Genomic DNA, 13,580 nt, shown 5'->3' with positions numbered 1-13,580 from the left:
CCTTAGCCCTGAAACACTACATTCAAATATAGAATTCTCTCAACGGCTCAGAATATCTGTACTTGCCTCTGTCTACCTGCTATTTGTCTCACTGTTCTGAGAACACATCCAAAATCCATAACGATGAATACCACTGACAGCATCTCCTCAGGACTGTCGTGCACATTTTACATCATATTGTCTTCACCTCTTTTCAAACCCATTTTCCACTTGTGGTTCTTACTGTGCTACCTCTAGTGTCCATTGTCATTTCCTCCAAAGAAATACACTTAAGTGTTAGATCCTTTCATTATCCATTTTACTCCTACACCCAGCTAAGCTGCTCCCTCTACCTTCTAAGTATCCTTGCCCAGGCTTTCCTCTTTGTTACATATATTTGCTTTTGTACTCTCCCCACCCAACTCCCAACACCCTCCTGTCTTCCCCAAAATAACCTCACTTCCAAAGGCACAATATCTGGTTTTTGACCTTTTCAAAGCCAGTGTAATTATCATTCTGTCAACACATATACTGCTATTTAGAGCTAAGAGGCAAAAACAGGATCCAAGTAACTTCTGCTACCCAGACAGATGAATGGTTCAAGCTGGCTTAGGTTTTTCCCAGGATTCATTACAGGCTATTCTTTATCATAAGAATGTCGATTCTGCTTATGGCCTTGAAACTAAACCTTCCTAAGACATTAGAGGATCTCTCATTGGCCAAGCCCTATAACAGGACACAGACACAGATAGACATACACACACACACACACACACACACACACACACACAGACACAGACACACACACACCCCTACCTGAAGACCAAAACTCAGAGTTTACCATCATCAAATTCCAAATATAATAAGTCATTGCTCACCAAATAACTAACATAAAACTTAAACATAGGCTCTATGCTTACCTACAATTATTAAATCTCAGTCTAAGGTGAGCTTCAAATCTATGCAATACCGTTTTGTTTCTGAAATATATTCTTAATTAGAAGCAAGAGGCTTTATGGGAATTACTACATAGCTCCAACAGTGACATTATGACTGTCTGTTTGTCCTTTCCTCATCCTAAACTGTCTTTAAAAATACAAACTTCACTGCAATAGTGTTGGGAAGACCAGATATGCACATGCAAAGGAATGAATTTGGACCTTTACTCTACACCATATACAAAAATTAACTCAAAATGAATCAAAGACCTAAAATAAGACTTAAAACTATGAAACTCTTAGAAGAAAACATAGGGGAAATGCTTCATGATACTAGACTCGGTAATGATTTCCTGGATAAGACACCAAAAGCATAGACAACAAAAGTGAAAACAGACAAATTGGACTACATCAAAATTTAAAACTTCTGTGCATCAAAGGACATAATTAACAGAGTAAAAAGGCAGCCTACAGAATGGGAGGAAATATTTGTAAACCATATATCTGATAAAGGGTTAATATCCAGAATATGTAAAGAACTCCTACAACTCAACAACAAAAAGACAAATGACCCAATTAGAACATGGGCAAAGGACACTGACTAAACATTTTTCCAAAGAAGATATACAAATGGCTAACAAGCATATGAAAAGATGTTTAATGTTACTAACCATTATGGAAATGCAAATCAAAACCATGAGATATCATCTCACACATATCAGGATGGCTACTATCAAAAACAAAACAAAACAAAAAAACAGTGTTGGTGAGGATATGGAGAAACTGGAATGCTTGTGTACTATTGGTAGGAATACAAAATGGTGTAGCTGCTGTGGAAAACATTATGGTGGTTCTTCAAAAAAATTAAAAATAGAATTACCATATGATCCAGCTATTCCACTTCTAGATATATACCCAAAATAGCTGAAAGCAGGAATTCAAACAGATATTTATATACCCATGTACAAGTAGCATTATTCATAATAGCCAAAAGGTTGAAGCAACCCAAATGTCCATCAATGAATGAATGGATGCACGAAATGTGGTGTGTATGTGTATTTATGTGTGTGTGTGCGTGTGGGTATAATGGAATATTATTCAGCCTTAAAAAGGAAGGAAATTCTAACACATTCTACAACATGGATGAACCCTGAGGACATTACTCTAAGTGAAATAAGCCTGTCACAGGAAGACAAACACTGTATGAATCCACTTCCATGAGGTATCTAGAAGAGTTAAATTCATAGAGACAGAAAGTAGAATGGTGGTTGCCAGGGGCTGGGGGAGGGGAGAATGGGGAGTTGTTTAATGGGTAGAGAATTTCAGTTTTGCAAGATGAAAACATTCTGGAAATTGGTTGCACAATAATGTGAATATACTTAACAATACTGGAACTATACACTTAAAAATGGTTAAAATGGTAAATTTTGTGTTGTGTATTTTAACACAATTTTTTAAGTATAAACTTAATGAAATATTTTCTTGTAATAGACTTAACTTATAAATCTATAGTCACATTTTTATCTTACATAAAGTGTATTATCTCTTAATATTAACATGCACAGAATGCTATAATATTGTATATATCTTTGAAAGTAAAGGTATAATCTGTAGAATTGAAAATATCTAAAAAATAACATACTTTATACACAAAGCTTACATTCTGTAAAATTAATAACTTTATAGGAAGAGTTACTAAAGAATGTACATGGTAATGAAAATAACATGCTATCAAAGTCTAGTACTTGATGTTATACTCCATTTCATTTAGGGTATTCAAAGAGCTTCATAAAATCTCAGAGCACTATAAAGAAAGGATTTCACCTGTTTGAATGATAAATTGCACAGCAAAGGTTTCATCACAATGTTTACTGAAAAATGCTTGACTGGATGCTAGAGTAGCATAGCACAGACTCCAGGGGCCTCTAATACCTACCTGTGGTGCTCCAAGGACAATGGTGCTTCAAGGACAAAGGACGACCCTGCCTGAAAAAGTTTCAACGTCACACCCCCTACCGGACTCTTAATCGCCCTCCCCACCAAGTTGCGGTGGTTACGAAATTCCTGAGGCCACCTGGGCAATGCCCATCTGGGCAACGGGACCTGTCCCAAATAAGGAAAGGCGTCTGCCCTGTCCCACTCCCACCCTATAGAAGGAAGGTATATGTGCCTCAACCAATCAGTAAATGAAATTTTCACCTTGGACCGCTCCTTTATTTTCTGGCTATAAAAACTGATCAACAGCACATGTTTGGGCTCGACTCTCCCAGACTACTAGGAAGTCGGCCCGCTGTTCTGGCAGTGACCCTGCTCTCTAATAAATTCTATCTTCTTTACATTCTGCCTTGTGTCTGGAAATTCTTTTCCAACCTGTGTTCAGACCACGACACTACCCCATTACTCTTTACCCTCCATCTGAATAAGATATCTGACATACGACTTACTGGCAAATTAAGAAGATATTTCATAAAGATATTTCAAAAAACTTAGTATTCGGCATCTAGAGGTTAAAAAACAGATTTATCCATTTGCATCCAATGAAAAATATATCCATTTTGAATTTAGACATAAAGTTCAAAGTATAGTTTTATTCAGTTACATTCTTAATTTGATCTAATAAAAAGGTATTTGAGAACATAACCCTGTGTCACAACAGTATACTAAAAATACTGGCACTGTTTTATTCAAAGCAAAAATCAAGGTGATTACAACACCTTTAAAACCAAAAATACAAAGATTAGGTAGAAGTATGCTTTTATCGCATTGGGGGGTGTCAATCTTGGGTGGTATTTACTTGTAAAATGCAGATTCCCAAACCCTTCCCCCTAGCACTCTGATTCAGATTCTGATACACTAGATGGCGGCCTACTAATTTGAATTTTCAATGTGCTTTTTAACAAGCACTCTAACAATGTTTTGAGAAACAATGCAAAACACACCTCTAATAAGATGCTAATTACAGTGCCTTAGAGGTATACCTTATAAGGAAGTTAACTCTCATCTTATTCAACCTGATAAACATAGGAATCCTTTCTACAATACTGACAGACTGATTGATCAATTTTAATAAGAAAGAATACCAATATTTACATACAAATAAATAGTATATGCTTCTCTGTAAACTACAAGTCTAATCACTTATTTTAACAAGACTACCATTGTTTGAAACTTAGAGTCACCTCTTTCTAGAATTAACTTTCAATACAGTGTATAAGCGTTCAAACACATGTACAAATTATAAAAAGAGAAACTGGTTTCATTACGTTATTGCTCCTGATCAAAATTAGAACTCCCCAGATTCCGTAGCTCTGAAGACATTTAGATTACTTCCCAAATACACCCTCACAGGGTTGAGATTTGCCACCACAGAAAATAGGATGTTTAGATACATGTATATGTATGGCCGAGTCGCTTTGCTGTGCACCTGAAACTATCACAACATTGTTAATCGGCTATACTCCAATATAGTTTAAAAAAGAAATAAAATAGGGGCTTCCCTGGTGGCACAGTGGTTAAAAATCCGCCTGCCAATGCAGCAGACACGGGTTTGAGCCCTGGTCCGGGAAGATCCCACATGCTGTGGAGCAACTAAGCCTGTGCGCCACAACTACTGAGCCTGCGCTCTAGAGCCCGTGAGCCACAACTACCGAGCCCACACACCTAGAGCCCGTGCTCCGCAACAAGAGAAGCCACCGCAATGAGAAGCCCGCGCACCACAATGGAGAGTAGCCCCCCGCTCGCCACAACTAGAGAAAGCCCACGTGCAGCAACGAAGACCCAACGCAGCCAAAAATTAATTAATTTTTTTTTTAAAAAAGAAAGGAAATAGGATGTTTAAAAGAATGCTACCAGAGGATCAAGATGCAGTTCCCAAAGAAAAAATGTTTAAATGTTTTGAGAAGAGGAGAGAGTGTAGCCTCTCAGAAACACTGCTTTTAACAAGATAATGTTCACGTCTGTGGACAGGCAACGTTGCCTGCCATTCCAGTAAACAAAGAATGTTGCTGCCATTCTAGTAAACAAGGACCAAGCCATCAGCCGCTGCAGCATCCCACCCCACCCCCAATGATGGTACGCCGGAGGGGAATTCAGGATAGAGAAAAACAGGAAGCATTTTGTGCTTTGAATACTGGCCCTAGATAGTTAAGATGCATATCTAAGGAATAATTCCGTTCAGCCCAGATTCTTACGTCTTCCCATACATAGAAAAGCACTAAAATCATTAACTTGCAATGTCTGTTTTTGTGATTAGCAGTTATCTTTTGATGTTCAACTACATTTTTTTTCCAGCCCAATACGCCTGTACATCCTGGCTCCTCCCTCAGCTCTCCGGAGCAGCTCCTCAGAGCTACCTGAGAGGCTGTCTCCCGGTCTATAGTCCTCAGTAAGGTCCCCGAATAAAACCTTACTCGAAACTTCCAGGTTGTGCATTTTTCTTCTGTCAACACTTGGATGTGTCAATTCAAGTACGTTTACTTTTTTTTTAAGTTTATTACTGAACATTACTGAACACATCTCAATAGTGATAAGAAAAGACGATACTACCTGTGAGTGCTCTCTTCACCAGCCTTCTGCTAGGTTGCGTTTGCTCACTTCACTCTATCAGAGGGGCAGAAAAGATTTCTCCAACACTTGGCACTGCTGGCAACTCCCAGAAGAAGACTTCCAAAATCTACAGAAAGGAATAAAAAAAATTTTTTTAAAAAGCCCCAGAATCATTGATAAACCGCAAAACACCCAATCTAAATTTCTCCAGTTTTTCTCCCCCATATTTACCACCATTTGTTGTGCACTGAATGGGTTCTCCTCAGATTGCACTTATTATTCAAAAAAAGTTATACACAAGGGGCCTCCCTGGTAGTCCAGTGGTTGAGGCTCTGCACTCCCAGTGGCAGGGGGGTGGGGGAGTGGGGAGGTGGCAGGGTTTGACCCCTGGTCAGGGAGCTGGGTCCCAGGTGCCCCAGCTAGGAGCCTGCATGCCACAACTAAAGATCCCACATGCCACAATGAGGATCCCGCACGGGGCAATGAAGATCCTGCATGCCACAGCTGAGACCCAGCAGAGCCAGATCAATAAATAAATAAATATTTCTTTTTTAAGTTATATGCAAAAATCAAATCTTTACTTAGAATTCTGAATGCTAGCCAGAAATGAAAGACTCCCAGAAGCAGAAAGTAGAGAAGTATTCTTCTGTCCTCCAAGAGATGGTAAGTAATTATATACTTCTTTTAGAAGGGAAAAAAATGTGAAACTAAATAAATCCATATCCATGCAACAGCAGCATCATATTATAAGGACAACAAAATATAAAATAGCAAGGAGAGGACCACAAATAACTTTCGTAAACTGCTTTTTTAAAAAGTGTGATACTCCCCAAATATTCCCTGGTACCTCTGACCTATCCAAACACTGACAGTTGAAAGTTTAGTTTTCTGCCATCCCATGGGTAAAGTTTACTTTGGTCTTAGACACACATTTCATATCATCAGGCCTAACTGGGAAGATAAGTTTCACAACACAAATGCATGGCTTAATCCCTACTGTACAAGCAGAAAAACATGAGCTTAAAGAAGGCTGGGAAATTATCCCACCTAAGATAAATAGTGCAGAGAAGAGGTGTCCCAGAAAGCACAGCAAAGAGACTAACCCCAAGCAGTTAGAGCACGAAAGGCAGAAGCTAATGCAAATGCTAAACAAACCCCATGAGAAGCCGCTATTCTAGATCAGAACAGGTGGAAGCTAGAGAAAATGACCAAGAAAAAAACACTTTTTAAGAAAACAAAATACTATACTTAAAGTTAAAGCATGGGAACCATTGAAATGCTCAATAACTGGGGAAGAAGAGTTAAGTAAATGTGACAAAATGACATAATTTAGTTAACCGCAATTTTGACAGCTGTCAGAAAATTTTGAGTTTTAATAAAGTGAGAAAACGCCATTTATCACATAAAGAAGAAAGAAAAAACAGAGTACAATGTTGTGATTACATATGATCACGATCACTTACGCAAAGCAAGAAACAAGAAGCAACTTGTTCTGATATAGTTAGAAGTATTTGTAAGTATTTCCCCAACTTTAGATGGGTTAAGGTGAGCAATTCAAGTCAGAGTCTAGTACAACAAATAGGTCTTTTCAAAATCGCTGCGTAGCAAGGATGCACCACTCACTAACATAATAATTTTTCTGGAACAGCCCTGTATATTAAAGGATGGTTCCCTAGAAGTCACAGTAAGAGGTTTTGTGTGTGTGTGTGTGTTTGACCTATAGATGCCTCAAAGACTTGGAATGCAATACCTTTTCTTATAACAAATGTTTTGTGAAAGGGAAAAAAATGGAGGAAGGGACCTCAACTTGACCTAAAGCTTCAAAACTAGGCACAGTTGTAATGCCTGGGCACACGAAGAGTGCATATGGGGCATGAGAAGCAAAGGATAACATTTGACATGCAAATAAACAAATTTTTCTTATTAAAATTTCATCAGTACCTTCAAATCCACCCTCTTCACTCTACTCAATTATAAAGCACCTGGGACCTTGCAGTATAATTCATAATCAAATCTCCGGGCATTTATTCGCAAGCCGTTTTACAATGGCTTACAAGCAAGAGAATTCTACTTCTTCCATAGTCCCACATGAACTGTTTTATCATCGTGTCCTGGAGAGAGACAGGTTCTCCTACTGTCTCTTAAGAATTACATATTGCTTCCAGATGCTTTTCAGGTGATTTCAAGCCTTTTCTCATTCTGTGACTCTTGAATTATGAAAGGGCATCTCTAATTCATGAGAAATACTGCTCCCACTTCAGTGTCCATTAACATACATTCTCCCCTTCCACTACATTGTAGGTACTCACACACATATGCTTTTAGTTAGGTAATAATGCCTCCCTGTGTATCAGTAAGGGCTTTACTGAGAACCACTCATATTCTACCACCGTGATTCCACTAGCAGCCACACTTGGAGACTTCAAAGGAAGCTGAGTCCCTTGACAGTAATGCACAGAATGACATCAAAAGCAAGGTTAAACAAAACTCAAGTAAACTGAAAGGACTCTCTTAAAATTCACTGGGTCTTGGTAATTCTCTCATTGTCATCTCATTTAAAAACAAAATATGTCTCCTGCTAAAATGTGGGGAAGTTGGCAGTTAACAATTCAGTCACACCCAAAATCTCTGTCCAGGCAAGTGCTTTCCTTCTAACAAAACGTGCTACCTCCACATAGTAAAACCAAATCCAGCCTCAGAATCCTTCTGTGCAGTGGCTATGTCACATCCCTAAATTCAACAGAGGAACAAAATTTAAACCTCACTTCCAGATGGCATAAATTCAGTGAATTCAGACCTCTACTGTGCTGAGTGCATAAATCTGTTAATAGGCAAAGAGTGCACAAAAAGCACAGCAAACCGCCAAATGAACACCGTGCGTGTTGTGGGCAGAGAGAATTAATATCCACATCACAGATTTCTCTCTGTATCGACGAAATGAATGCAGAGGGGCGTTTTTACAGGAGGTGTGGATTTTTCCATAGCACTGGATTAACTGACCCGTGTTATAATCAAGTGCTTTCCTGGAGAGTAATTAACAAATCAATCAATCAACTACAAGTCTCGAACAGTTCAACAAGTTTTCAAATACGTGGAGTTGACAATGAGTTAATTATTGAATAATTTCATTCTCCAAAAGAGCCAAACTGAGACAGGTTATGTGGAAACTTGCAGAGAAGAACAAAATGTTCTACCAAGACCCACAGTCTTCACTATTCCACTTAATATTAATAAGGGACTTCCCTGGTGGTGCAGTGGTTAAGAATCCGCCTGCCGATGCAGGGGACACGGGTTTGAGCCCTGGTCCGGGAAGATCCCACATGCCACGGAGCAACTAAGCCTGTGAGCCACAACTACTGAGCTCGTGAGCCACAACTGCTGAGCCCGTGTGCCACAACTACTGAAGCCCACATGCCTAGAGTGCGTGCTCCACAACGAGAAGCCCGCACACCGCAACTGAAGAATAGCCCCCATTCACTGCAACTAGAGAAAGCCCGAGCCCACGTGCAGCAACAAAGACCCAACACAGCCAAAAATAAATAATTAAAAAAATAATTAATTAATTTTAAAAAAAGAATATTAATAATAACTCAAGAGTCTTAAAATGGTTGTATCTAAACCCAGTCCCTGAATTTTACAGATAAAAAAATAAAGCACAGGGAAGCTAAGTGACTTTAGGGAAGACAGAGGTAGAACCCGTATCTTCCAACCCACGGTGATGCGATCTCCTCCACATTAAACTCACAATTCCTCAACTATCTACTCATTAAGTCTATTTCATTTCCCCCAAAGAGCAAAACTTTTAAAGCTTGGGAAAAGTGGAACCAAATGAAGCTTCAATCTCCAGTTCCATCCAATCAATCCCTGAGATTTTATATTGATTATATAGATTATCTTCTTCACCCAAGAAACACAGTGTAATTTGGATGACTTTGGGAAGGTCCCAACCATGAAACAAATGACTGAGCTACAGCACATCACCGAGGAGGAAGAGCAGACAGAGACAGACTATGGGCATCTCAGAAATGAATCAAGAATACTGGCTGATCAAAATGAATAACGAAGATTAACAAAATCAAAATCTAAGTATTAAGTGATATTTCCCAATGTAACAACTATTCCTAAGCTGTTTCTTAAAGAAAAAAAAAGTAGTAGTCATTGTTGCTTAAGGTTCTGTAATTAAGCAGCTTTGGAAAATGCTACATTCTAAAATATCCCTCTCAAATATTCACAAAGCGCATCATGTGTATAAAGGCTCGAAGAAGGCCTACAGGAAAGAAGCCCACTTAGTTTTGTTTAATATATACAACGTTTCCCAATCTTATTTGACATTTTTTGTTTGCAGAACCTGTACTGACATCCTCCAAGAAGCATCCTTCAGGAAGCACATATAGCATTTTTGATGAATAAATGGCACCCATTAAGCAGCATTTATAGTGAGACTGGCTTCTTCTTCCAGACCCAACTGTTAAAAATCAACTCTTGGGACTTCCTTGGTAGTCCAGTTGTAAAGAATCTGCCTTGCAATGCAGGGGACGCGGGGTTAGATCCCTGGTCAGGGAACTAAGATCCCACATGCCACGGGGCAACTAAACCCGTTCACCACAACTACTGAGCTCGTGCGCCTCAACTAGAGCCTGCGTGCTGCAAACTACAGAGCCCACACGCCCTGGAGCCTGTACGCCACAACTAGAGAAGAGAAAACCTGCACGCCACAACTAGAGAGAAAACTGCTCACCACAACGAAAGATCCCACACCGCAACGAAGATCCCGCGTACCACAACTAAGACCCGACACAGCCTAAAAATATATAAATAAATAATAAATCTTAAAAAAAAAAAATCAACTCTTGAGGTAAAGGACCCCTGTGATTACAATGAAAATAACAACCACCACCACCAAGTGATAAGTGCTAAGTGCAAGGCACTGTGCTAACTACAATTTCTTTTTGAGAAGGGGTAGGATGTATTCAAATTCAAATTATACTCCCCAGAGCCTGTATCTATTCATAAACAAGAAAATATTTTTTAACAAATAAATAAACATATCATATACACTGTTCTGTACCTCGCATTTTTCACCAAACAACACATATTGGCAATGTTTCCAACATGATCCATAAAGAGATTCACTGTTATCTTTTTATGACTGCACAGTTTTCTAATGTACAGCAGCAGTACAGTAACACAATGTATTAATTCAGTCTCCCATGGATGAACATTTTGGTTGTTTCCAATCTTTAGCCATTTTATAAACATTACTACATAAGTATCTCTGTACATAAATCATTTTCTCATGAACGTAATATGTATGTATATGTAGGATACATTCATAGTATATATGAATGTATGTATATCTAGAGGAATGTACTCAATTATTTGTACCTAGGATAAATTTCTAGAACTGGAGTTCCTAGTCAAAGGATATGAGATTTTTCATACTACAGATTTTGCCCAACTGCCCACTAAAGAGACTATTGTTTTGCACTCATTATCTCTACACAGTAGGTTATAGAACTTCTTAATCTTTGCCCATCTAATAGTGATGAATGGTACCTCGGTTTAGTTCTAATGTGACTACCTCTTATAATGAGCAGAGTTAAGCATCTTCTTCATATGTTTAAAAGACACTGTTATCTCTCTTTCTGAAGACTATATCCTTTGTCCATTTTTCTACTGGGTTGTTAGACTTTTTCTTATAGATTTGTAGAAGCTCTTTATTAGGGAAATTAGTCCCTTTGTGATATGAGAAGCAAAATTTTTTCCCCATTTTCTTGTTCTTCGTCTTCCCTTATGCAGGATTTTTTCTGTTAGTTTTTTAATGTAATCAAGTTTATCAATCTCTTACGGCTTCTCTCTTTTCTGTCTTACTTAGAAAGGCCATATACACTCCAATATTATAAAATAACTTTCCCATGTTTTCTTCTATAATATACTTTATTTTTAAAGTTTCTGTTTAATATAGATCAATTTTGGCTTAACACTTGAGATATTGCTCTAAATAGCTTTTTCTTTCCCCCGTCCAGATGGCCACCTGGTTATCCCACCACTGTTTACTGAACACAGCAACTTTCTCCAACTAACTTGATATTTGGTAACACAAATGTTTCAATTATTGTAGCCTAATTGGCCTAGCTATTCATGCTTACTTATTTTTCCATGTGAGCATAGAATAAGGTTGTTTAGCTCCCCCAAAGTCCTGTTGTTATTTTTATTGGAATTACATTAAACATACACATTAGTTTAACGAGAACTGGCATCTCTATATCCAAGAATACGACAGGCATTTTCACATCTTTTGTGTATCCCTCAGGAGCATTTTTAAACTCCTTCACACACATCATACATATTTCTTAAAGTTTATTCTTAGGTATTTTATCCTTTTTTATGGTAACTGTTTTTTCTTCCACTACATTCAAACTAGTTGTTTGTATATATGAAAGCTATGAATGCTGACATATTACCTTGGTATCCAGGTACATTTATAAATTATCTTATTCTTTATAATTAGTTTTTCACTTGATAATCTTGGGTATTCTAGTCATATATTCCTATCATTTATTTGGAAATGATAGGAATATATGACTAGTTTTTATACCTTTATAACTTTATTTTCTTTCTGTTGTCCACCTACATTAACTTGTGATTCCAAAACACCATTAATAAAGAGTGAAAATAGTGGACATCCTTATTTTGTTTCTGGCTTTAATGGTCTCAAATTTCCTATTAAGCCTGAGATGGTTTTTAGATTGAGAAAGACATGTTTTACTAAGAATACTTTCCTACTATATTTTGACGGTTTTTAAAAAAAATCAATAAGGATACTGAATTTTATTAGATGTCTTCTCTATAAAAATGATCATATGATTTTTTCTATTTACATTTAACAAGATGATGAATGTCTTTAATAAATTTCGTACTACTGAACCCTCCTGCATTCCTAAAACAATCCTCACTTGTTATGGCGTATTATTCTTTTAATGTGTACAAAGCACACAAACGTCATCTCACTCCATCCTCTAAGCAGCCCCGCCAGGTGTGCGCTGGCACCACGGCTGAACGGGCCCTCACCCACTGTACTCCCGCTCTCCTCACTGCTCCCCCTCCAGGACTGTGCCGCTCCTGCCAGACCTGCTGTTCCCAGAGATCCTCCATCCCCAGATAGCCTCCTCTATCCTTCCTCTCTCCATGTACGCTTCTGCCGACACAGCACCTCCACACAAAGGCCCTCCCTGTCTACTGTCTACCCCATGTAAAACAGACAGGAAACACCTTCCGATCTTGTCACTCATTCCCTGACCCTGTTCTATTTTTGTTTGTAGCAACTGTCACCATCTAACATATATTATGTTTCACTTCTTTTAATTTACATTCCGTCTCCCCCAGTAGAATGTAAGCTCCATGAAGAGAAGGAGTTGCATCTCCATTAAGAGCAGGAGTTTCATCTGCTAGGCCGGGCATGCAGAAACTACTTAATATTTGTTGAATGAGGGAATGAACAACTGAATGAATGAATGAACACCCATTTGATAGACAAGAAAGCTGAAGCTTAAAGAGATGAAGTAAAATCATTCACTGGCAGAGCTGGGACTGAAACTCAAGTCAAACTTCCAATTCCCTACCCCTAACCCTTCAAACAAATGACAGGTGCTTTTGGGCCACAGAAAATGCTCATATATCTTATGAGTACTAAAGTGCAAGTTAGTGACTCCATTGAAAGTAGATGTCCCTTTACAAGGTAAGCAAAAGAATCAGAAGATGGCGCCCACAGACTGGCTTTGGAGCCCAAAGAGATAACCTCCAACCCTACACTTGTCCAACACGGTCACCGCTAGCCATGCATGGTTACTGGAACTTGGGATGTGTTGCCTGCGACTAAGGGACTGAAAGTTTAATTTTATTTCATTTTAATTAATTTAAATCTACAAACTGATACTGGTGTGAACCAATTTTTCATTCTTTTTTTTTTTCATAGCGGTATTATTTTTAATGGTCCAAAATAGAAAACAACCCAAATATCCATCAGCGGTAGAATGGATAAATAATGGTATATTTATACAATGGAATAACCTACAGTAATGAAGATGAATGAACTACAACTACATTCAACGATGCCCT

At 38.3% G+C, this 13,580-nt stretch overlaps 1 protein-coding gene across 5 annotated transcripts in view; it reads right to left on the bottom strand.

Annotated features, from left to right (window-relative positions):
• Positions 1-13,580, bottom strand: part of FHIP1A (FHF complex subunit HOOK interacting protein 1A) — a 266,738-nt gene that overhangs the window by 181,827 nt on the left and 71,331 nt on the right. For all 5 annotated transcript variants that reach the window (XM_082388962.1, XM_082388961.1, XM_082388959.1 and 2 more), the window contains one exon: positions 5,463-5,589. The gene's annotated coding sequence lies outside the window, so the exon portion shown is untranslated. The remainder of the gene's footprint in view (positions 1-5,462; positions 5,590-13,580) is intronic.

Source organism: Balaenoptera borealis (genome assembly GCF_965194805.1).
Source record: "Balaenoptera borealis genome assembly, chromosome: 4".
Lineage (NCBI taxonomy): Eukaryota > Metazoa > Chordata > Mammalia > Artiodactyla > Balaenopteridae > Balaenoptera > Balaenoptera borealis.
Note: the sequence above shows the minus strand (reverse complement) of the source record. Positions and strands in the feature narration are given on the sequence as shown.